This window comes from Miniopterus natalensis, chromosome X, assembly GCF_054644295.1.
Source record: "Miniopterus natalensis isolate mMinNat1 chromosome X, mMinNat1.hap1, whole genome shotgun sequence".
NCBI classification, from domain to species: domain Eukaryota; kingdom Metazoa; phylum Chordata; class Mammalia; order Chiroptera; family Miniopteridae; genus Miniopterus; species Miniopterus natalensis.
Genome location: NC_142103.1, coordinates 86,047,386 through 86,073,390, shown reverse-complemented (window position 1 = coordinate 86,073,390; position 26,005 = coordinate 86,047,386). Strand labels below are relative to the sequence as shown.

The window sequence follows — 26,005 nt, the reverse complement described above, 5'->3', positions numbered from 1 at the left end:
TTTATAAAAAGACTCAATTTCTATTAGGACTGAAAAGGTTAACGTGAAATAAAAAGTTTGACTCATTAGGAAGTGTGCTGCAAAAGAGCTGCATAATTTTCCCAATTTATATAGACATAAATATGGGGAATATATGTGAGAATGCTGATAACGAATATGGGCTAAGAGTAGAAGGAACCTAAAGTTGGATCAGGCTGAGTTTATTGATATGAAACTACTAAAGAGAGATTTTGCATTCAGCGTTGTAGTTCAAGGGGTTAGAAAGGGCTCTCTACCTGATTAGTTGGTTGGGTAAAATATGGTCCAAAATATGCCTACAAAGTATGAATTTAAGTGCCAGAATTGCACTAGTACAATGTAAAGAAAGGCACCTTAAGGCTTAGGGAGATTGGAATGTTAGCCAGGTTTTATCATGTAAGAAATGCTCCTCCACCTGGGGAATATCCAGAGGACAAACATTTCAGCACAACTATGAGAAATACATTTATAAGTTGAGCCATAGCAACCTTGAAAATCTCTGTGGTAACTCTTCTCTGTAGTCATAAATCACAGCAGAAACTGATATTACATGCAATGGTGGTAACTGTATCCCAGAGTGGCAGGCACCAAGTGGTAGCAACTATTTGCCAAAGATAAGGCGGGCATGGTACCAAAGAAGAATCAAAGAAATAATCAGAATAGTCTAACTCACAAATACATATGATACTGGCTAGTTAATCATGGAATCCCTAGAAGAGAAATAGATGAGCAATCTACAAAATTCTTACTTGATCTGTACATGGAAGAGTTCTAGGTTATAATGAAAAGAAAGTCTAATTTGAATCACCAAAACAGAGAATCATGAGCCCTAAGTCAATTCCCAGAGTTGGGCCAGTTTACAGACCTAGAGCTCTTTAAATAAAGGGTTTAAAGTACCAAACCTATGGACGTTGGTCATAAGTTGACCCCAAAGGCAAGGGAAGTAAAGGCAAAAACAAATTAATGGGGCTGTATCAAACTAAAACGCTGCTGCACAGCAAAAGAAACTGACAACAGAACAGAGGCAGCCAGCCAGATGGGAGGTGATATTTGCAAACAGTGGCTCCAACAAAGGTTTAGTTTCCAAAATATATAAAGAACTCATAATGCTCAACACCAAACAAACAAACAACCCAATCAAAAAATGGGCAGAGGACCTGAACAGACACCTCTCCCAAGAAGACATATGAACAGCCAATAGATATATGAAAAGGTGTTCGATCTCACAAGAACTAGGGAAGTGCAAATCAAAACTACAATGAGATCCCACCTCACACCCGATAGAGTGGCTGTGACCAACAAGACAAGCAATAACAAGTGTTGGAGAGGTTGTAGAGGAAAGGGAACCCTCATTCACTGCTGCTGGGAATGTAGACTGGTACAACCACTATGGAAAGCAGTCTGGCGATTCCTCAAGAAATTAAGAATAGAGCTACCATATGACCCAGCAACCCCTCTCCTGGGTATATATCCAAAAAATTCATTCGCAAGGATATATGCACCTCTGTGTTCACTGTAGCATTATTGACAGTGGCCAAGACATGGAAACAACCAAAGTGTCCTGCGATAGAGGACTGGGTAGAGAAGATGTGGGACATGGACACAATGGATACTGCTCAGCCACAAGAAAGGGTGAAATACCTTGAGGATATCATGCTAAGTGAAATAAGTCAGAAAAAGCTGAGATCCATGTGATTTCACTCATTTGTAGGATATGAAATTTGTGGACACAAACAGCAGTGTGGGGTTGCCAGAAGGAAGGGGGTGGGGGGGGTGAAGGGGGTCTTAATATATTATGATGGGAAAAGATATGACTTTAGGTGGTGGGCACACAGAACAATATTCAGATCTTATAACACAGAAACCCACACCTGAAACCTATATGTTCATATTAACCACTGTAACCCCAATAAATTTAATAAAGTATTAAAGAAATAAAGAAATAAAGAAATAAAGGAAAGAAGAAGGAAGGGAGGGAGGGAGGGAGGGAGGGAGGGAGGGAGGGAGGGAGGGAGGAAGGAAGGAAGGAAGGAAGGAAGGAAGGAAGGAAGGAAGGAAGGAAGGAAGGAAGGAAGGAAGGAAGGAAGGAAGGAAGGAAGGAAGGAAGGAAGGAAGGAAGGAAAGGGGAGTCTGGGTCCTCTTTTAGAAGCCCCCTGCTACACTGCCAAAAATGTATACTGTTAATCTTTCTTCGAGCCTTTCCCAAAGAGATATAGGTCCCTTCACCAGAGTAACTGTGCTTTGAGGGAAAGGAGATAAGACTTTTTAATGATTACTGGATACTGGTTCTGAACTGACACTAATTCCAGGAGAGCCAGAACATCACTGTGGTCTACCAGTCAGAGTAGGGGCATCTGGAGGTCAAGTGATCAACAGAGTTTTAGCTCAGATCCATCTCACAGTGGATTTAGTGGGTCCCCCAATCCGTCCTGTAGCTATTTCCACACTTCAGGAATTCATAATTAGAATACACATACTCACAGCTGATAGAATTCAAACATTAGTTGGCTGACCTGTGGAGTGAAGGATATGATAGTGGGAAAGGCCAAGTGGAACCACTAGGATTATCTCTACCGAGGGAAATAGCAAACAAAAAGCAATACCTCATTCCTAGAGAAATGGAAGATATTAGTGCCACTATCAAGGATAGAAGGAGGCAAAGGTGGTGATTCCCACCTAATCCCCATTAAATTTGCCTATTTGGCCTATGTAAAAATGGATCTTATAACAGAACAGTAGATTATAAACATAATCAGATAATAACTAAAATTGCAGCTACTGTTGCAGATGTGGTTTCATTACTTGAGCAAATTACCATATCCCTGGTATATGGTCTATAGCTATTTATTAATTTTTTCTTGAATTTATTGGGGTGATATTGGTTAATAAAATTATATATGTTTCGTGTGTTGATCTGACAAATGCTTTTTTCTCTAAACCTATTTGTAAAGACCACCAGAGCAGCATACTTTTAGCTGGCGAGCCAACAATAAATCTTCAGTCTCCTAACTCAGAGTTATAAGAACTCTCCAGACCTATGTCATAATTTAGTCTGCAGAGACCTTGCTCACCTTTCCCTTACACAAGACGCCATCACACTAGTCCATTAAATTGATGACATTCCATTGATTGGACCTATTGAATAAGTAATAGCAACAACTCTGGCCAAACTCTGCCAAATGGTAATAAATAAATCCAACACAAATTCAGGGAACTTCCACCTCAGTGAAAGGTGTGGGGCCTATCGAGATATTCCTTCTAAGGTGAAAGATAAGTTATTGCCTCTGGCCCCTCCTACAAACAATATAAGGGGCCCATTGCCTAATGGGTCTCCAGACTTTGGAGACAACACATTCTTTATGTGGTTGTGCTACTCCACCCCACTTACTGAGTGACCCAAAAGGCTGTTAGCTTTGAATGGGGCCCAGAAAAAAAGAAGGTTCTGCAGCAGCTCCAGGCTGCCATGTGAGCTGCTCTGCCATATGGGCCATATGATCCAGGCAGAACCAATGATGCTTGAAGTTTCAGTGACAGATAGAGATGCTATTTGGTGCCTTTGAAAGGCCCCATATAGGTGAATCACAGTGCATATCCTTGAGAATTAGAAGCAAAGCTCTGCCATCCTTTGCAAATAACTACTCTTCTGAGAAACAGCTTTTGGCTTGCTACTGGGCCTGGTAGAGACGGAACACTTAGTCATGGGCCACCAAGTTCCCTTGCAACTGGAACTGTCCACCATGAACTGGGCGTTACCTGATCCACCAAAAAACACAATGCTGGGCATGCAGGGAAGTACCCCATCATCAAATGGAAGTGGTATATATGAGACAATGCCTAAGCAGATCCTGAGGGCACAGGTAAGTTATGTGAGGAAGTGAGCCACATGACCATGGTTCCCATTCCTGCTACACTGTCTTCTCTCTCCCAGCCTGCACATATGTCCTCACCAGGAGTTAATTATCAGTTAACTTTCATATGTGGACTTACAGAATGCCTTACATCATCATAATGTTCCACACAGCACTTTGATCGAGGAACCCACTTTACAGCAAATGAAGTGCAATGTTGGAGACCATGCTCAAGGAATTCACTGGTCTTATTATGTCTCTCATAATCATAAAGCAGCTGGCTTGATAGAATGGTGGAGTGTCCTTTTAAAAACTCAGCTACAGGACCAGATATGTAGCAATTCCTTGCAGGACTGAAGTGATTTTATCCAGATTAAGTATAGTTAAGGAGCTGTATATAGGTGCCAAGTTGACAAGGGATAGACTATGATGTTTAGTTTTATGCATCATCTTGGCTAGGCTATAGTACCCTCTAGTGATGCACTAGCAAAAATGTTTCTTCCTGTCCCTAGGACCTTATGCTCTGTTTGTCTGGATGTCTTAACTCCGAAGGAAGCAATACTTATACCAGGAGACACAACAATAATTCCATTGAACTGGAAGTTAAGACTGCTACCTGGCCAATTTGGGCTCCTAATGTCTCCTAATCAACAGGCAAAGAAAATAATTGCTATACTGACTGGGTTGATTTATCCTGATTAACAAAGGAAAATTGGAAGCTCCCACACAATAGAGGTAAAGAAGACCCATGTCTGGAATACAGAAAATCTTTTAGGGCATCTCTTAGTACTACCATGCTCTGCAATTATAGTCAATGGAAAACTCCAATAACCCAAATCAGGAAGAACTACTAATAATGCAGACACTCCATGAATGAAGCTTTGGATCACTCCATTAGGCAAAGAACCATTACCAGCTGAGGGGCTTGGTGAGGGCAAAGGAAATATGAAATAGGTAGTAGAAGAAAGTAGTTACAAATACCAGTTATGAACATGTCCCCAGTCAAGGAACTGAAGACTGTTATGACTATTTCTTATTTTGTTATAAATGTTTGTGTGTATGTATACATAATAAATACAATGCATAACAAATATTTTATTTTTTTCCTTGCTTAACTACTTATCACCAAACATAAGATGTATTCATAGCTGTTAATTTTACATGGCAGCATTTAAGTTACAGGATATCATAAACAAGAATGAACATCACCCAGGGATTTCACATTCTCTTCTGGAGAAAGGGTTAGCACATTTTCGTTTGTACACAAGATAATTGTCTTATGTTAGGTGGAAGTATGCCATTTTTATGTTTCTTTTACTTACAGATTAAATACGGTTAAGGAGATATATATAGGTTCCGATTTGACAAGGGATAGAATTACAGTTTTATACATCATCGTGGCTAGGCTATAATACCTGCTTATTCAAACACTAATCTACTGTGTTGCTGTGAAGGTATTTCGTAGTTGTGGTTAACATCTATAATCAATTGACTTTAAGCAAAGGAGATTATTCTTGATAATGTGGGAGAGCATCATCCAATTAGTTGCAATTGACTTTAAAACTGGGTTTTTCCTAATGAAGAAGTTCTGCCTCAAAATGATAACATCTACACCTGCCTGAGAGTTCCCAGGCTTCCTGCCTGCCCTACTGATTTCAGACTCGCTGGTCCCCATAATCATGTATTCCAATTTCTTGAAATCTCACCCTCTCTCTTTCCCCTGCTGCCTGCCTCTCGCAACACACACACCGGTTCTGTTCCTGTGGAGAACTCTAATACACCAGTCCTGAATGTTCTTTTATATGACTGACTACATTAGGCACCTATTAATCCAGTGTATTGTGGACAATTTTTTTCTGTCACCTGGCTATTAACCTAATGTTCAGTGAGAATGAAAATGTTCACAAGCCTTGAACTTAGTGGAGGATTGTATTTCCCCTTAAACAAATTATTCTGCTTTTATATCATTCTTTTTTTAAAAGGTGAAATGATGGAACATTTTTAGATAGAGGATGCTTGTGACTTGAACATCATGGATGGGCTCTTACATTATTACAGCCCTCAACTCTACTGACTTCATTGGTTTGGGAGCCAGCATAATATACACACAGATGTAATCCAACATTTTTAGACTGATATCACTGAAGACAATTATATATATTTAACAGGTATATTAAAATGAAATGTTGAATAAATTATCATTAGTAGAGTGTGAAAATTGAAAAAGAAAAGCATTGCCATTCAATTTACTATGTTTATAGTTATGTTGTATTTTTTTGTTTCATGTAATTATTTTATAACCTCCTAACTCTAATCACACTTCTGTCTCCTGATACACTTAGCTAAAATTTAAATATTAATTAGTATAAAATAACTATTCACATATAAAAAAACATCTCCCATCCCTGCTATAGCCTCTCAGTCCCAAATCTCAGAGTTAATCACAAGCAATTGCTTCTTTACAAAATTCTTTAAATGCTTAATTGGAAGCTGCAACAATAGGAAAGATAATTTGAAAAAAGAAAATCAATTATGATCCGACCAGCTAAACACAATTTTAATTTTGCATATAAGCTTTAAGGTTTTTCTATGTACATAGATATTCTGTATAACTTCAGTCATAGTATGACATGTATATATAATAAATTTTTATATAGCTACATACTCCATAATTGTTATATTAAAAGCTACACAAAAGTAGGATTTGAGAGTATGGGTCACACTCAAGAAAGGGGAGATAGTTACCCCCAGGAAAATTCAGTTTCCTGGCTCTTTTGACCAAAATCTATAATGTTCATGTTACATAATCTGCTGGACCATATGTCTATTAATGGTTGTTTCCAAGTTAATGAAATTTAAATTTTTATTTATTGATTGATTTTAGAGAGAATGAGGAAGGGAGAAAGAGAGACATCGATTAGCTGTTCCACCCACTTATGCATCATTGGTTAATTCCTGTGTGTGCCCTGACCAGGGATCGAACCTGCAACCTTGGTGTATCGGGGCGACGCTCTGCCTGAGCTACCTGGCCAGGCCCAATGGAATGCAATTTAGATTATGCTGTGTCGTAGGTAGGAATAGCTAGGGCTCCTCTTAACAGAAACCTAAATATGTCTTAAACACAAATAAGAAGCCTGAGGGCTAACTTTGTTTTCCAAGGAGATATCAGTTATCTAGGCTTCTTCTGTTTTTCTGCCTTTGATCTTTTTATATCACACCCACATGCAAGATGCAAAGGTTGCTGCAAGTGTCCTAGCCACCATTTCTAATACTCCACAAAAGGCCATCAACCGTTTCTTGAGATGCTTACATATTTATAACTTGTGTGAGTGTTCATGTGTTTTATATATAAATGTAGTTTAAAAATTAAGTAATCATAGCTCTAGCAGCACATATATAAAAACATGTATGTGTCTGTATATAGATATATATACATATATATAATTTAACTAAAAATTAAGTAATTATTGCTCAAGTGACGCATATATGTGAAAAGATGTCATTGAGGGGAAGGACTAAAGGAAGTTGGTGAGACACTAGCAGTGGCCAGATTAGCCCAGGAAGCCAATGACACTGTTCAGTATAAGCCTTTGAAGATAGGAGCCTGCGCGTCCCAGTAGCACTAGAAATGATGTTGAGCCCCTTAAACATTGTAATAAAGTAAAGATGCCCTTGTAATAAAGTAAAGTAACTGAGATTTTTAAACATTGCTGGGATTGTCTTCCATGAGGAGCATTTGTATTCAAGTTGTTACTATGTTGCAAGGACAATTAGTCAGGGGCTATTTGGGATGACCTTAAGGTAAAGAAGACCAATAATAAGACCAATTATTAACATCCAGCGAATAAATCTGTTATGATAATGCAGATATAGGCTAATATGCTTCAGAACAAGAACAATAGCAAGGAAAAAATAAAGAGGCACAATTAAGAGAAAAAAATCTTTCAATTTTCAAAAGCCTGGATTTAGGGAACAAATTAAATTCATCAAAAATGACTTCGAGGTATCCAGCCTTGATTGCCTGAGAAAAATATCATGTCCTGAGCAAATACATAGCAGTATTTAGATTTGCCATTTTCTTCAGGAAAATATTTCTTAACTATAAAGAAGTAATAGAAATTAATTTGATATGTTGCCTACATGCTATACACTTAATACATTTTACATTTAAAATTATGTTTAAATCTTAAAAGTTAATCAATCCCTACTGGTTTATACCATCTAATTGCTTTCAGCTTTCTCTACGCAGGAAGAGGTAGCTTGCCAGCTATTTTATTCTTTGTTTTACAATAAGACAAGCACATCTGAAAGTCTCAAAAAGCCAAGCAAGTAGGTTTTAAGACATTTATATTTCTAAGAAGTGTCAAGACTATTATTCCTAGTTTCTTTACTGAAAATAGTATCATGGTAAATGATTTCAAACCTCTCACTGATGATTTTTCCTGTTGTTTGGACAAGAACATTTTATGCAGCAAGTGAAGGCCTCTAAAAGCCCATAGAAGAAAAGCAATCGTGCTTTAACTCTTTCATTTTATACCATAAGATGAGTGATTTGTGAGTGAAATTGAGGGACTTCTTCAAAATCAGTTTTAAAACTGTTGTGTGAAATGTTTTATCGTGTAAACCATCACATATCTTCCAACAGTTATTGGATACTTGGGAAGTGGGAGAAGGAGCTGTTTTATTACTAGTTCAGTCTCTTTGAAGTCTAGAGTTTAAAATATTGTTGATTTCTTGATAATTAATAATTAGTATTTGCCCTGCAAAAAACTTATAAATTGTAAGAAATTTCAAATTTATTTGAACATTTCAGCTTCTTATTTAAACCTTTTATAGATTTGGATTTTTCAAAAAGTGAAATTTTCTTCCTGAGGTGATCATTTTTAAGATGTAACTCCTAAATAGTATTTTATGTAATGCTTATCTCATACAAATAAGGTTATCAGAAATAGATTGGGTGGAAATTTCCTGTGCCATGTGAAAAAATTTATTACTACACATCTTAAAGAAGCAAAGACTCTTCAATAAAATGAGAATGCCAATCACCCAGAAAGAACAAAATTAATCACACATGAACTGTGCAGTTACACATTTGAAGTATGCAGCCTTAAAAATGGAACTCTATTTAAACACAATGGCTTTTTATATTATGCCATTCTTTCAAAATTTATATATTTGCTCTTTAATCCATAAGGCATTTAGATGACTCTTCATTATTTTCCAGTAGAGAAAAAAATCTTTTCAGGGAATCCTGCCATTTTTTACTTTTTGCCTTTGTTTTGTCATCTGATTTTTATGGGCTGAGGATATGGCCTATAAAAATCTATGTTTGGAACAATATATTCAATTTTTTTCTAGCCAAGCTCAAAATTGGTATTTATAAGTTCTATACAAATAAAATAAATTAATATATACTCCTTATAGAGGGTAAAATCTTGCCTTCTTACAGAGAGTAACCCCTTCTCATCCCTCCACTCATTAAAAAAAAATCTATTGTGTTGTTTAAATCCCAAGCAACCACAGTTGCTGTTTTTTCCCCTAAACAAGTAGTATATTAACATATTTTACTATGATGATTCTGGTAGTTTGGTATTTTCTAGGAGTTTTTGCTTTATGCATTTTATTGCTTTTTGGTTTGGAACATAAAAATTGTGACAGTTTTAGATTCTCTGTTGACTATTAATTGTGATATTGCAGAAATCTGTATTTGTTTTATATTGCTACTGTAACAAATTACTATAAACTCAGTGGCATGAAGTGTACATTTTTTATCATATAGTTCTGAAGATTAGAAATCTGACACCGGTCTTATTGGATTTAAATCAATGACATTCCTTCTTGGAGACTCTAAGGGAGACTCAGCATCTTTGACATTTCCAGCTTCCAAAGGCCACCCACGTCCCCTGCTTCATGGCTCTCTCCCTCACCTTCAAAGCCAGTAATGTTAAGACTCTCTGATCCTTCCATGTCACATCTCCCTGTAGTCACAGCCAGGAAAGGCTCTCTGCTTTTAAGGACTCATATGATTAGGTTGTGCCATCCTAGATAATCTAAGATAATATCCCCTTCTCCAGATCCTTAAACTCAATCTTTATTTCCAAAGTCTTTTTTTTTTTTTTTTTTTTTTCAGTTTAATAAGGTAACATACTCACAAATTACAGGGACTGAAGCATCTGCATGTTGAGGTGGGGTAACATTCTCCCTTTCTGTCATACTTAATGTTTAGTTTTGGTATTGGATGCTGCCTTTATGATAGAAATATTGTCCCTTCTGACTGATTTTTGTTCATATTGTTTTGTGAATCATTTCTCATCCCTTCTTTTCAGCATATCTGTGTTACCTTTCCAAAGTGAATTTTTGGACTAAATATTTGCTTGAATTTTTTCTCGCTTTATTTTCTGGCACTTAGGAGAAATTAGTATATTCTTTATTGTGATAAGTGATATAATTGGTTTTATATCTTTCATTTTATTTTAGGTATACTGTCTAATAATTTTTTTGTTTTACTAAGACAAGAGAAAGGCAGTAACCTCCTAAATGTCTGGACTAGGATCAATTTAGTCCATTAGGATTAATAACTTTTGAGGTTACCTATATTTTCATGATGAGGAGGTTTCTTTAAGGATTGCATGTAGCACCTTACACTACCTATAACTGCAACTTTAGGTCTCTGGAATAACAAGGAATCTGTACTCTTGGCCCCAGGCTTTGGAGGAAGAATATGAGTTATTATAAACAATGAACTCTAAGACCTACTCTTTTTTGTAGAAAACTCTCCATAAATGCATTTTATTTTATTTATTTTAAATATATCTTTAGTGATTTCAGAGAGAGGGAGAGAGGTGAAACAGCAATGATGAGTCATTGATCGGCTGCCTCCTGCGCGCGCCCGACTGGGGATTGAGCCACGAATGCATTTTAAATTCTCTACAAACATTACCATGAAACACATTTTAGTTGTTAAAACTTTTCAGCCAAGGAGTCAAGTGCAAGACAGATCAAGAACTTGTATTCAGTTTACCATATCCTCAAATTCCCTTTGTACATTCACTCTTCAGCCAACCAAAATCAGGTTTCCATTCCAACTTTTTTTGCTAAATACACTTGGCTTTTTTTTTCTGTGCTCGCATTAATTTTTTTTGCTTCGTTTTGTTTTTTAAACTCTCATGTTAGCTATTTCTAGCTACTTGAAAGTCCTTCACTTGCTTCTCGCAAAGTCATAGTTTTGTCTTTATACCTATTTTATGTCACTTCTGTAAATTCTTTATTTTTCCAGCTTTATTAGATTGACAAATAAAAGAACACATAGTTAAGCTGTACATTGTGGTTTTGATATAAATATACCTTGTGTAATAATTACCACAATCTAACTAATATATCCATCACCTCAAATAGTTACGATTTGTGCGTATACTAAGAAAACTTAAGATCTACTCACTTAGCTAATTTCAAATATACAATGAATTAATATTAACTATAGTTGCCGTGACTTCTTTTGTAGTCCCTCTCCATGGCTATTCTTTATATATTAATATTACTTACACTTATCATTAGATCTATTTCTTACTCACTCCTTGGTTGAATTTATCTTCTCCCATGTTTACAAAACTAGATTGATCCTGAGTTGGTGATTATCTGAATGTAGAGATTGAGGAATTACAGGAAAGTAAGATGAAATGGATCATTCTTGATTGGGCAGTTTAATGAATTGCTATTAGAATGACAGCAAAAGGAACAGGTTCTCAAGAAAATAATTATAATTGTCAGTTTTGATTATCATGAGTTTGAGATGCCTCTTATTCAGTGAGAGATATTCAGCAGCCACTTGGTCATGTGGTCCTGAGTAGTAAAATATATTCACTAGAGGTATATATATCGCAATTTTAGCATGTGTAAGGCAATTAAAGCCATGAGACTAATTGAGTATAGTGTAGAATAATCTGTAGAGAGTTAAAAGAAAACAAAGGCCAGAGCTCTAAACACCACCATTATTTAAAAGTTAAACAGAAGTGAGCCTCATAAAATGACTAAGTATGAGCAATTAGAAAAATGAGAAAATTCAGGAGAATGTAATATAATGAAATCAAAGAAAATATATGCTTGACACATGGAGTTTGTTGCTTACGTAATAGCTATTCCCTCCTTCAGTATAATTCTATAGAATCTAAATTGTGTTCAGTCAGCAATATGCCCAGAAATGGGAGAAAATATCTTCAGCCTCAGAGGATAAATCATAATTGATCTAAATAAGTGTGCTAATCTCATACTCCTTTGTTGGTGATTATTTTATAGATTTGTTGGTGGTAAAACGCTGCCAATAAGTCAGGGGAAATCTACTGGTAGGCTCTGAAAAAAGACTCAAGTTCTTTGGTTATGCATGAAATAATTAGATACCTTTATTACCGAAGCCACTAATAATGGCACTCCTTATTACTTTTAGCCAAACATTTTTTCCTTGATAAATAATTTGATTACTGAAAATTGGGTGATAAGAGCAACAGTCCCTAAATTGTGCAACATATATGAGTAAAGGAGGGCAAATGAGGGCAAGTGACAGTCCAGTCATCTCAGTCTAGGAAACTTGTTATTCTTTTTCTATGGAGAAAAATATGTGGTAAATTTTTCTCCTGTTATATTCCATGATTCAAATTATATGCCAAATAATGATATATAATTAGAACTGTGAGGAAATGCCCGGGTATCGTCACATATGATGTCTCTTTCTTAGAGCTTCGAGAAGAGAGAAGGGTGCCTAGTTTAACTATGGGTAGCCATAAAAACCATAAAAACAAGCTTGGCTAGGAGAAGTGCTTTCTGTATCTTGAAATCAAATATGGCTTAATTTGCGGTGTTGGAAAAGTGCCACACTCAAATTGGTGCAAGAAGAGGCTTAGAAAACAGGCTGAGCAAAGACCAACATTATGGACTTTTTTCTGTTATACTCCTTCCATTAATCATTCCTGCTCAAAGACACACAACGTGCTAGCAAAGATCTGACAAAGGGTTGTATCACCCCAACTAAGGCTGATGTTGCAAATTGCTTGCTTCAAATTGTAAGAAGCTTGGAGAGGATTCAGGATCTGTCTCCCCACCTAATCAACAACTGTACTTGCAGAATCTGACTGATTATTTTAGAATTCTGGAATCTGTTGAAGGCTTGCACACTCCAGGGGAAGACTTGGACAGTAAATTGCACTTAATTTCAATCAGTTTCAGCTCTTAGCACAGTCAGCTACTCATCCCCTACCCTCAGCTATGAGGTAGGCAGGTGCACATTTTTCCTGGAGCAGCTTGTACACAACTGGCAGGAACCATGGTGGGCAAAAAGGACTCTGTCCTTTAAATTTTGGAGATCTGTGCTATGGTCCCTGATTCCTGCTTTTCCCCACTAGTTGAAGTGATTTCCAGGGACTTTAAATGGCCAGTACTCTCCCCACTAACTCTTTATTTATTGCTTTTTCCCATTTTGGAAGCCACATATTAAAGACTAGGACACTGAAAAAAAAAACCTGTAACTATGGGGAAAATTAGAAAGTGACTATACAGGCCTAGGAGAGGCTGAGAAAGTTTCAGCAAAGGCATTAAGGTTACATGTCAAGACCTCAATAAAGGTAAATAGATGGGCAATTATAAAAGCTAGTCTTATTAAAACAATGATTTGTAACTGCAATTTTTTAACCAATTTAAGATATTAATAGATTTAAAGAAAAAAACTATTAGTTTAAAAAGCTAATACATATTACTGAAACTTTGGTTTATAACTCCAAATCTTGTTTTCTTCATAATTAACAGACTATTTCATTTAAAAGAATTATTAGTTTATGTTTTGGGGCACACAATTTGTAAAGATGTAATTTTGTTACATCAACAACTAAAAGGGGTTGGAAAAGACCTGTAAAGGAGCCTAGTTTTTATATGTTATTGAAGTCAAGCTGGTATAAATTCAAATTAGAGTGTTATAACTTTAGGATGTTAAATGTAAGTCCCATGGTTACTACAAAGAAAATAGTAATGGAGTATCCACAAAAAGAAATGAAAAAGGAATTTAAATATTTCACTACAAAAATCTAAACACAAATGTGTAGAGTAATACAGGACATGAAGGACAAAAAAATCTATACAGCATATAGAAAACAAACTGCACAATGATGAAATTAAGTCTGTCCTTATCAGTAATTACTTTAAATGTAAATGGATTAAATTCTCTAACGAAAATGCAGACATTGGAGAATGGATAAAAACACATGATCCAACTATATGCTTTCTATAAGAGACTACTTTAGATGCAAAGACAAACAAGTTGAAAGTGAAAGGATGGGCAAAGAAGTTCCATTCAAATAGTAACCAAAAAAAGGGATACTATTTGGGATAGATATACAAATACACAACAAAATATAATTTAAAACCAACCAAAAAGATATGAGTCAAAGAAGGACATTATCCATTAATCAAAGGTTCTATACAGCAAGAATATATAACAATCATATATTATTTATGAACCTAATACAGACCAAAAGCATATGAAATGAAAGCTGATGGAATTGAAGAAAGTAATAGATAGTTCTACAATAATAGTTGAAGATTTCAAACCCATTCTCAATAATCACTAGAACAACCAGACAGAAGATATGTAAGGAAATAGAGTACTTAACGCAATAAATTACCTAGATCTACCAGACATATACAGAATACTCTACCTAACAACAGCATACACATTCTTATCAAGTGTACATGGGACATTGTCCAGTATAGACCATATGTCAGGGAAAAAATTAAGTCTAGACACTATAAAAAAATATACAAAGTGTCTTCTCCAAATATAATAGGATGGAGTTAGAAATCAGTAACAGAAGGAAAACTGAAAAATCCACCAATTTGGGGAAATTAAACAAAATACTGTCAACCAGTAGATTAAAAAAAAAAAAAAAAAATCACAAGGGAATTAGAAAATGCATAAACAAAAAAGGAAAACACAACATACCAAAACTTATGGGCCACAGTGGAAGTAATGCTAAGGGGGACATTTACAGCCATAAATGCTTATATTAAAAAACAAAAAAAAATATCTCAAGTCAACAACCCACCTATGTAACTTAAAGAACTAGAAAAAAAAGAACAAATAAAATGCAAAGGTAGCAGAAGGAAGGAAATAATAAAGATTACAGCATAGATAAATGAAATTAAAAATTTTAAAGATAGAATAAAGGAAACTAAAAGTCAGTTTTTCAAAAACATCAACAAAAACGGCAAACCTTTAGCTAGACGGACAAAAAAAGAGAAAAAAAATGCCAATAAATAAAATCATATATGAGTGTGAGGAATAAAATTAACAAAGAATGTGAAGGATCTATATAGTGAAAACTATAAAGCATTATTAAAGGAGATTGAAAAAGACACAATAAAATGGAAATATATTCCATGTTCATGGATAGGAAGAATCAACCTAGTTAAAATGTCTATTTTACCCAAAGCAATATACAGATTTAATGCAATCCCCATCAGAATCCCAAATAATTTTTTATTAATCCAAGGATAATTTTTTCCATTGAGAGTGGAAGGGAGAAAGAGAGAGAGAGAAAAACATTGATGTGAGAGAGACACATCGATTGCTTGCCTCCTGCATGAGCCCCAACCAGGGCTGAGAACAAGTCTGTAACCAAGGTACATGCCCTTGGCCAGAATCAAACCTGGGACCCTTCAGTTCACAGGCTGATGCTCTAACCACTAAGCAAAATGAGCTAGGGTCCAAAGAAACTTTTTTAAAAAATAGAACACAAAAAAAAATGATCATATGTGTATGGAACCACAAAAGACCTCGAATAACCAAAGTAATCCTGAGAAAAAGAATGAAGACAGAGGTATCACACTAACTCACTTTAAATTACACTAAGGAGCAACAATAATCAAACGACCATGGTACTGGCAGAGAAACAAACAGACCAATAGAACTGAATTGAGAGCCAAAAAATAAAACCGTATGTACATGGGCAAAATATGTTTGAAAAAGGAGTCAGAAACAAGTAATGGAGAAAAGAAAGCTTCTTCTATAAATGGTGCAGAGAAAATAGGAAAGCTATATGCAAATGAATGAAACTAGACTACAGTTTGTACCCAAAAATTAATTCAAAATGAATCAAAGACCTAAATATAAGATCTAGAACAATAAATTACATAGAAGAAAACAGAGGTACTAAACTTATGGACCTTGGTCTTAGAGAAGATTTTATGAATTGGACCCCAAAGAGAAGGGACGTGTATGGAACTATATCAATCAAAAAATCTTCTGCACAGCAAAAGAAACTGACAACAAAACAAAAAGGCAAACAACCAAATGGGAGACTATATTTGCAAACAACAGCTCTGACAAAGGGTAAATATCCAACATATATAAAGAACTCATACAACTCAACATCAAACTAACAAACAATCCAAAAAAGGGGGGAAAAGGACCTGAACAGACACTTCTCCCAAGAAGACAAACAAATGGTGAACAGATATATGAAAAGGTGCTCAACTTCACCAGCCATCAGAGAAATGCAAATAAAAACTACAATGACATACCATCTCACCAGAATGGCTATTATCAACAAGAAAAGTATTAACATGTGTTGGAGAGGTTGTGGAGAAAAAGGAACCTTCATTCACTGCTGGTGGGAATGTAAATTGGTACAGCCACCATGGGAAACAGTGAAGAAGTTCCTCAAAAAATTAAGACTAAAGATACCATATGACCCAGCATCCTTTCTTCTGGGTATTTACTTGAAAAATTTGAAAACATTTATTTACAAAGATATATGCACCCCTATATTCATTGAAGAATTATTCAGTGTCCAAGACATGGAAACAGCTGAAGTGTCCTTAGATAGATGATTAAAGAATATGTGGTACATGTATACAATGGAATACTACTCAGCCATAAGAAAAAGTGAAATACAGTCATTTGTGACAACATGGATGGTCCTTGAGAATATCATGCTAAGTGAAATAAGTCAGTCAGAAAAAGCTAAGAACCATATGATCTCAGTCATATGTGGCATATAAATCTGAAAGAAACAAATGAACAAACAAGAAAAACAAACAAACAAAACCTCATAGGCAGGAGATTCCAAGATGGTGGTGGATTGAATGGAAGCTACACTAACACTCTCCCAGGACCAAATTGTAATTATGACTAAAATATAGAAAAACCACCTGAATAATCAACTGAAGACAAGCCAGAGAGCACCCTCATAACCAAGGACGTAAAGCAGAAACCTCATAGAGACTGATAGGAAGTGTGGAAGTGTGAGAGGGCTGGCTGGGCTCCCACAGGCAGCGGCTGAAGGTCCAGAGGGAGATCTCAGCTGGGGGGGTTCCCACTGAGGACTCTGGGGCCTAAATCCCAAGCTGGGCTTCCAAGCCAAGAGCAACAAAACTGAAAAGGGTGCCCACATAACATCTGGCTGTGAAAAGTAGCAGAGTTTCTGTATGCCAGGGAAAGACAGCTGGAAATGCAGGCACCTCCTAAAAGGGAGAACACACAAAGTTTCATGCGCAGCCACTCACCTTGGGCTCCAGTAGAGGGAGGGCAGAGTGGACTAGAGCTGTGTGAGGAGAACCCAGGGATGCTGGCTCAGGGGATAGAGTTCAGAGGGTAGTCATCTGGCTTCCTGTGCTGAGTCATTCCCCCATACGGCAGAGGACATATTTCTCAGGCAGACATTTACCATCCGTGCAGTTTTTGCCTGGGGTTGGGGGAAGCAATTGCCCACCCTTCTAGAAAACCTCTCAGCCCACCCTGTGGAGTTTCTACAGCCTGAGGCTCATTAAGGGACTGAATAACAATCAGCCTCTGAGTGTTTGAGTGTTTGCCAGCTATGAGTGTTTGTCTTACTTGCTACTGGATCCAGGGCTTGGAAAAGCAGACCTTGGTGTATATTTTGGTCCTTTCCAAATGTACCCGGCCCCAGCAGAGGGAACCACAAGTTGTGGAGTGTGGAAAACTTCAAACAGGGTACTCATAGCCAGTCACAAACAGCGTCTGATTTTGGCATGCACTACTGACCACCGAAAAGACTGGGAATCCTAGCAGACCTACCTAACACAGAGAAACAAATCCAAACAGGTAGCCAAAGTGGGGAGACAGAAAACAAGCCCCAAGTGAAAGAACAAAATAATTCTCCAGAAGAAGAGCTAAATTAAATGGAGATAAGCAATCTATCAGCTATAGAGTTCAGAATACTGATCATAAGGATACTCAACAGCATGAGAAAATATATGGAAACTATGAAGGAAATTAAGAATGCCATAGTAGAAAGAAAGAATACGTTGGAAGAAATTAACAGATTAGGGGAAGAAATTAGCAGATTAGGGGAAGATCTGAGGATCAGATCAATGAATTAGAAGATAGGGTAGAAAAAAAACCACTCATTCAGAGGGTTAGTTTTATGTTATGTGAACTTCACCTAGCTTTCTCAGACAAACAAAAATTGAGGGATTTTCTCACCAGTAGACTTGCCTTGCAACAAAGGTTAAAAATATATTCTTCAGCCTGTCTGGGCTTGACTCAGCAGTTAAACATCAACCTAGGACCCAGGAGATCACTGTTTGATTCCCGGTCAGGGTACATGCATGGGTTGCGGGCTCAATCGCCAGTTGGGGGTGTGTAGGAGGCAGCCTATCAATGACTCTTTCATAATCGATATTTCTATCTCTCTCCCTTCCTCTCTGAAATCAGTAAAGATATATTTAAAAATATATATATATATAATATATATATATATATATACACACACACACGCACACACACGTGTGTGTGTGTGCGTGTGCGTGTATATATGTGTGTGTGTATATATATATATATGTATGTGTGTGTGTGTATATATATTCTTCAAAGGTAAGGAATAGGACATATGATAGAATCTGAAATCTATGGAACTTCATCACTGTTTTCCATAGTGGCTGTACCAGTTTACATTCCCACCAGCAGTGAATGAGGGTTCCTTTTTCTCTGCAACCTCTCCAACATGTGTTAATACTTTTCTTATTGATAATAGCCATTCCAGTGAGGTGGTATCTCATTGTAGTTTTTATCTGCATTTCTCTAATGGCTAGTGAAGTTGAGCATTCTTTCATATATTTGTTGGTCATTTGTATGCCTCCTTGGGAGAAGTGCCTGTTCAGGTCCTCTGTCCAGGATTGTGGGTAGGGGGCATGCAGGAGGCAGCAGATTGATGTTTCTCTCTCTTCCTCTCCCTTCTTCTCCTCTAAAATCAATAGAAACATATTTTTTAAATGCATGAACCAAAAGGTGAAAGATTTATACAGTCTTAAGTGAAATCAGCCAGTCAGAGAAAGACAAGGACCACATGATCTCACTCATATGTGGAATCTAAGGAACAGAATAGTTTGATGAACAAGACAGGACCACAGTCATGGAAGAATGGAGCAGACTGACAGATCTCAGAGGGAAGGCGGGAAGGAGGGTGGGAAAGAGATTAACCAAAGAACAAAATAAGCATAATGAACAGCCCATGGACACAGACAATGGACAGGAGGGAGCCTGGGGAGGGGTGAGAAATGGGTGGAGGGAGGTAAAGTGGGGGAGAAATTGGGGACATCTGTAATACTCTCAACAGTAAAAAAAAAAGTCATAAAAATAAAATAAAATGTATGAAGCAAAACTGATAGAACTGCAAGGAAAAATACATGAATCCACTCTTATAGTTAGAGACTTCAACACTCCTCTATCAGTAATTGCAGAACCAGCAGGCAGAAAACAGTGAGGTTACAGTTGAACAGAACAGCACCATCAATCAACTGGATCTAATTGACATTTATAAAACACTTCATCCAACAACAGGAGGATACACATTCGTTTCAAGCTCACAAGGAACATTCAACAAAATAGACCACCTTCTGGATTATAAAACACACCTTACCAATTTTTAAAAACCAGAAATTATACAAAGAATGCTCTCAGACTATAAAGGAATTAAACTAAAAAATAACAGAAAGATAGCCAGGACATTTTCCAAAATAATGGAGAGTAAACAACATAGTTCTAAATAGCATGTGGGCCAAAGAAGTCCCAAGAGAAAATTTAAAATATTTTAACTGAATGAAATGAAAACACTACTCATCAAAATTTGTGTGATTCAGTAAAAAGAGCACTTAAGGAAAAAATTATAGCATTGACTACATATATTAGAATGAAGAAATGTTTAAATCCAATAATCAAAGCTTCCACTGTAGAAATCTAGTGGAAGAAGAGCAATGTAAACCTAAAGCAAAGAGAAGAGAAGAAAAAAATGTAGAGCAGAAATGGATGAAATTGAAAACAGGAAATCAATAAAGAAAATCAATGAACCCCAAAGCTGGTTCTTTGAAAAGATCAGTGTAGTTGATAAAATTCTAACCAGGCTAACCCAGAGAAAAAAGGTTACAAATTACTACTATCACAGAAGAAAGACCATCACTACTGATCCCAAGTCATTAAAAGGATAATAAAAGAGTATTCTGAACAATGCCAACAAATTTGATAACCTAGATGAAATGGACCAATTCCTTGAGATATGCACCTATCAACATTCGCATAAGGAGAAATATATAATCTGAATAAGTGTATATCAATTAAAGAAATTAAATTAATAATTTATAACCTTCCAAACCTGAAAGTAGCAAGTTTCACTAAGTGAAGCTTACCAAACATTTAAGGAAGAAACTACACAATGCTATATAATCTCTTCTAGACAATGGAAACAGAAGAAATACTTTCTAACTCATTCCATGAGGCCAACAAACATTGCTCCAATATCAAACACAGATAAAAAGTATCCCAAGAAGGAAGAACTGCAGATCAAGATTTCTCATGAACACAGATGTGAAAATCCTCACTGTTATATTAGCAAATTGACTCTAATCATATATAAAATAAATACACACAATTACCAAGTGAGTTTTATTTCAGATATATAAGGCTGGTTCAATATTAAAAAATCAGTTAATACAATTAACCCATCACATCAACAAAGACTGTATCCCTCTAAAGGCAGAAAATCAATACAAATCTTTTTTAGTAAGTTATGGTACATATTGTAGACCAAAACCAACTGTGAATTCCATCTCCCTACCCCTTCTTAAATAAAGTTGCTCTATGTCTTACCCATAATTGTATAATGAGTATATTGGGGGCAGGTAATGTATCTTTTTCATATAGAGGAGCCACATTGGGACTTAATAAGTAAGTGTATTAACCAAATATTATTTAATTCTAGCTAGATTTGGTAATTATATGAGTCTGTGGGCACTTCTCATTTTGAGAGGGTATAAAAGCCTTGAAAAAGAGGTAAGCAAAAAATTTAGTATGTATATATTGGGGGAAAGCAACTGCATAAATATTGAACTAGGAAATAAATGGGCATATCCCTGTTGGTGATTTTCCAAAGAGCCCACCAGCCTTCCTTCTTCCCTGTTAATAGAAATCCATTTTGTTCAAGTAGCAATATATGTGTCATTCTCCAAGCCTTAGGGAAACCATGAATGACTTAAAGCACTACTATACTGCGAGTGATTCTTTTTAAAGGTAGGATGGTAAGCCACTTATATCCAGAGTCATAATAAACAGGATACTATTGATTTAGGGAAAATGTATACTCCTTTTCCCTTTAATTAAAATTTATTTAATGAGAAGATGATACTTGGAGATGCTTCAGTCATTTTTGGACCATAAGCATATAAAACTAAGAATAATATGCCAAGTGTGGCCTAGGGGATATATAGAAAACCCTCCAGCTATTTGCTGCCACTGAGACAGTTTCCCAAATCTGCAAATATCCAAATGGTATATAATAATTAAATGTCTTTACTGTAGAGTTTTGTTTTCTTATTAATTAAAGTAAAATTACTCTACTGTAACAAAGAGAAGCACAAACATAGTAGCTCAGACCAGATGTTTATTTCTCTGTGTGTAACAGTCCAGCAGTGCATGGGCTGTCCGGGGTGAGTACTCAGCTTGGTTCTCCAATGCCTCAAAAGAAACTAGGTTTATTCCATCTTGTTTCTTTGCTACTCCCTCCCCACTACCAGTGTGTTGCCCTATGGCCACATCAATCAATATCCTAGCTTGTAAGAAGGGAAAAAGAGAAAGTTGAGGGAAAGCAATTTTATTTTTAAAGTAATGTGAGCAGAATGTTACACACATCATTTCTACTCATGCTTAAATGGCCAAAAGTAAGTCAAATTGCCACGTACAGTTTAAAAGTCTTTAAGGAGATGTAATCTCTCGCAGGGAGTTCATGTCCTGCTAAAACTTTGTGTGGATTATTGGCTTTCTATTGCTCAAAAGATAAAAGTGGAAAGAACAGTGGAAAGTTTTTTCTACATTGCTTGCAGCTGAAACAATTTTCAAAAAAGGATTAATCAGAACAGTCATGTGTTTCTGAGATTTTTAACAAGATAAGTAATGAGAATGAATAAGTTTTACCTTTAAGAAGTTCTTTGATTAATTTGAGAAAAATATGTTTAATAAAATGGCATAATGAAGTCCTATTGCAGTAATTAACTAAAAAGTTATAAACAATTTAATTTTGAAATTCATAAATAAATATGGGCACGTAAATTTAAGGTTACTATTTTAAAAGATGGGATGAATAATTATGTCTCAATGTTGGGAGATAGAACCAAATATTAATATAGTAAATTCTGTTGTCAGATATTTAAATGTTTAACTATGTGTTTTTTCAACAAATACCAAACTGATAGTGATATTTTCCTTTTCATATATTATTGATATTGGTCATGTTTTATTTAGGATTTTTATCTATGTGTGTAAAAGAAGTTGAAATAGATTTTTCCCATTTATTAAAATGTATTTTCCAAAGTTGGGAATCAAAGTTTTGCTAATATCATAAAGAAGACTGGAAGATATTCCTGTTTTTCAAATAAATATTTTCAGATTCAAAATTTTCATCTTTATTCATATCAAGTCATCTGATCCTAGAGCTTCTATGTGAGAAAGTTAATTATAGACATTGTGCAATTGATATTTTTTATTTTCCTTGTTCCACTGTATCAAATTTTCAAAATAAATGGGATACATTTATTTATATCTTTTGTCTTGATAACATCTGTATGGCATGTTACACTGCCCCCCTTTTTATTCCTGATATTGGAAATCTGTGTCTTTTTTTCTTGTTTCTTGCTCAGTTATTCCAAGGAGTTTTAACTTTTATTAGAAATTTCCAATAAATTTTTCACTGTGTTATTTTCTAAATTCTATAGTTTTGTATTTCACTAATTTTTGCTCCTAGCTTAGTTCTGTCCTACTTTCTCTGCTATACAGTTTACTATATAATCAATTTTTAACCCTTTATTCTTTTCTAGTGTATGCATTTTAAAGCTATTAATTTTCTTCTACACACTGCTATAGCTGCATCCTTCAAGTTTTACTAAGACATTTTCAGTATCATTCAGTTCATATTATGTTCTGCCTTAAATTTTACCCTCCTCTATAAATCTTGGGTTATGTATAGGTGTAGCGCTCAGTTTTTAAACTGTTGGAGGTTTTCTTATTATTTTAGTGTTTTAATTCTTTCTTTATTCCACAGAGTGAGATAATATACTCAGTATGATTTCAGCTCTATGAAGTCTGTTGGAATCTGCTTTACAGCTGAACATACAATTAATTTTAGAAGATTTATCATTGCTCTAATTTTAAATGTGCCCTTTAATAGAATTATTTATTTATTTATGTTTAACTTTATTTTTACTGTTGACACTATTACAGAGGTCCCCATTTCCCCCCCTTTCCTATTTCCAAGCCCCCCCTTCCCTCTGGCCATCACCACACGGTTGTCTGTGTCCATAGGCTGTGCATATATGTTCTTTGGCAAATCCTTTCACCTTCTTTCATCCAGTGCCTCCCCTCCTACTGACAGCTGCCAGTCTGTTCCATGTATCCATGCCTCTGGTTCCATTTTGTTCTTCTGTTTATTTTGTTCATTTGATTCCATATATAAGTGAGATAATATGATATTTTTCTTCCTGTGACTGGCTTATTTCACTTAGCATAAAAATCTCCAGGTCCATCCTTGCTGTCGCAAAAGGTAAGATTTCCTTCTTTTTTAAGGCCATGTAGTATTCCATTGTGTAAATGTCCCACAGCTTTTTTTATCCATTCATCTACTGATGGGCACTTGGAATTTTTTCTACAAGCACTCTAGACAGTATTTTATGCATGAAAATTACATAAAATTCTCTAATTGTCCTGATTTTTTGTACACATACTGTGATTTTGCCTAGCAGGTACTGAGAAACATTTGTGTGTGCAGCATTCCTGGCTCCTCCTGTGGCAGGGGGATGCGCTCCCCTGTGCCCAAGTGGTGCACAGCCATGTTGGACTCCACACATGGACTAATATACTTGAATTAGCTTGGATGCCAAGTCACACCTGGCTGCAACATGGAACGGAAGCTCTGGATACTGGCCATGTTTCTGGCTTTGCTGAACTTCCAGCTGCCCCTCTTCTAGGGCTGATTTGGGGAATATGGGGCACTGAAAACTAAGGAATGTAACTAACTCCACGCCAATAAAATCTTCCACATCCCATCCTCCTGTGCAAATCTTAGAAAATTCATTTTCTGAAGATATCACAAGAACCTCACTCCCATGAGTTAGCAGGAAGTTTAATTCTCTGGTAACAAAACAATTTTTATCCCCATACTCTTGGAAGCACAAACCACTCAGTGATCAGAGATGAAGGTTTCCCCTCCATCAGAGTTTTGGCTTCTGCTGCTACAATCACCATAGAATTACTTGGAGACTGGAGAGAGGAAGAACAATCTAAAAAAATGAGGGATTTTTATACTTTGTCTGAACTTTAGGAGTTCTCTTTCCCTTTTCTCTAGCCAGAACTACAGGGCTTCTTCTGGAGGTCTCTTTTCTGTACTCCGTTGCCACTTGGATTCATGGACTCCTGGCTGAGAGATTCTGGTGAATCAAAAATGGTAAGTTCAGCAATAATTTGGGGACATTTCCAATTCCAGTCTTCTTCCGTAACCTGCATGCTAGTATTTACTTTTGGAAAGCTCAAATGGCTTCCCAGTGCATTCTGTCCAGGTTTTATAACTGTACACAGTGATAGAAATGCAATGAAATGAGTTCAGTCCATCTTACCAGAACTGAAAGTTCTGAGTGTTTTCACTTCAAGCATTCTATGAATCCTCCTCTGCTCTGGCCATCTTCTTTCCTTCTTACTTTCTTCATGTATTTTCTTTGACTATGTCTCCATTATTTGGAAAAAAGGAAACTGAGATAGGCTAACAATGAAACTGGACAGAGAATGCAAATTGAGAAAAGAATGAAGACTTTCAATATGTAGATAACAAAAAATGGGAAACAAACTGTAATGGTGCAATGGCATGCAGAACCCCAAACAGAAGGGGAAAGGAAAGAGTAAAATATTTTATATGTCAAAATACCAGAGTAGGGCAGACCTTTAAATTTTATTGAAAATTTTATTAGTACTTTGGTTTACCTAAGCAGCTCATTAAAAATTAACAGCAAGTAGAAATTCACACAGTGAAATCTCAGCCTCATATAGCAAACCATAGTACAATCCTGTGGATTCTCACAGCTATAAAGAGAGTAGTATTTTGAAGCAATATGAAAGTATATATTCACCGAAGAGATACATTTCAGACATTATGATGAAATAGAGGTTTTGCTTGGAACAAGGAGAGACAGTAAGTGAGTAATAATCTTTAAAAAGTTCCAACAATTGTAAAATTTTCAGTTTTATGTTAACGTTCCAGTCTGATATTTTGCAATGAATACAAAAGTAATATTATTTACAAAATATTTAAGGCATTTTATTTTCATGGAAAAATAAATAAATGCAGGAGATGCTAAGTTGGATTGTATTCTTAAAATTCACATAAAAAGAAAAAGCCAGTAATGCCTCGCCCCATGGGACTTTGCATTTAAAGAGAAATTGTTGTTTAAAAAAAGCATTACAATAGCAGTTTAAAGACATTGGGTGGGAAGGCAGGCCTGAAAGAACACCGTTAGTAATGTAAGCAAGGATATTGCATATGTCTGAAAACACATTAAAATGATAATGTAAATGAAGTGTTTATACTTGAAAATCCTCGTCATCACTA

General features: G+C 35.9%; 1 pseudogene; it reads left to right on the top strand.

The window, feature by feature from the left end:
• Positions 1 to 2,290: 2,290 nt before the first annotated feature.
• Positions 2,291 to 4,856, top strand: LOC148090605 (uncharacterized; annotated as a pseudogene).
• The last annotated feature ends 21,149 nt before the right edge of the window (positions 4,857 to 26,005 follow it).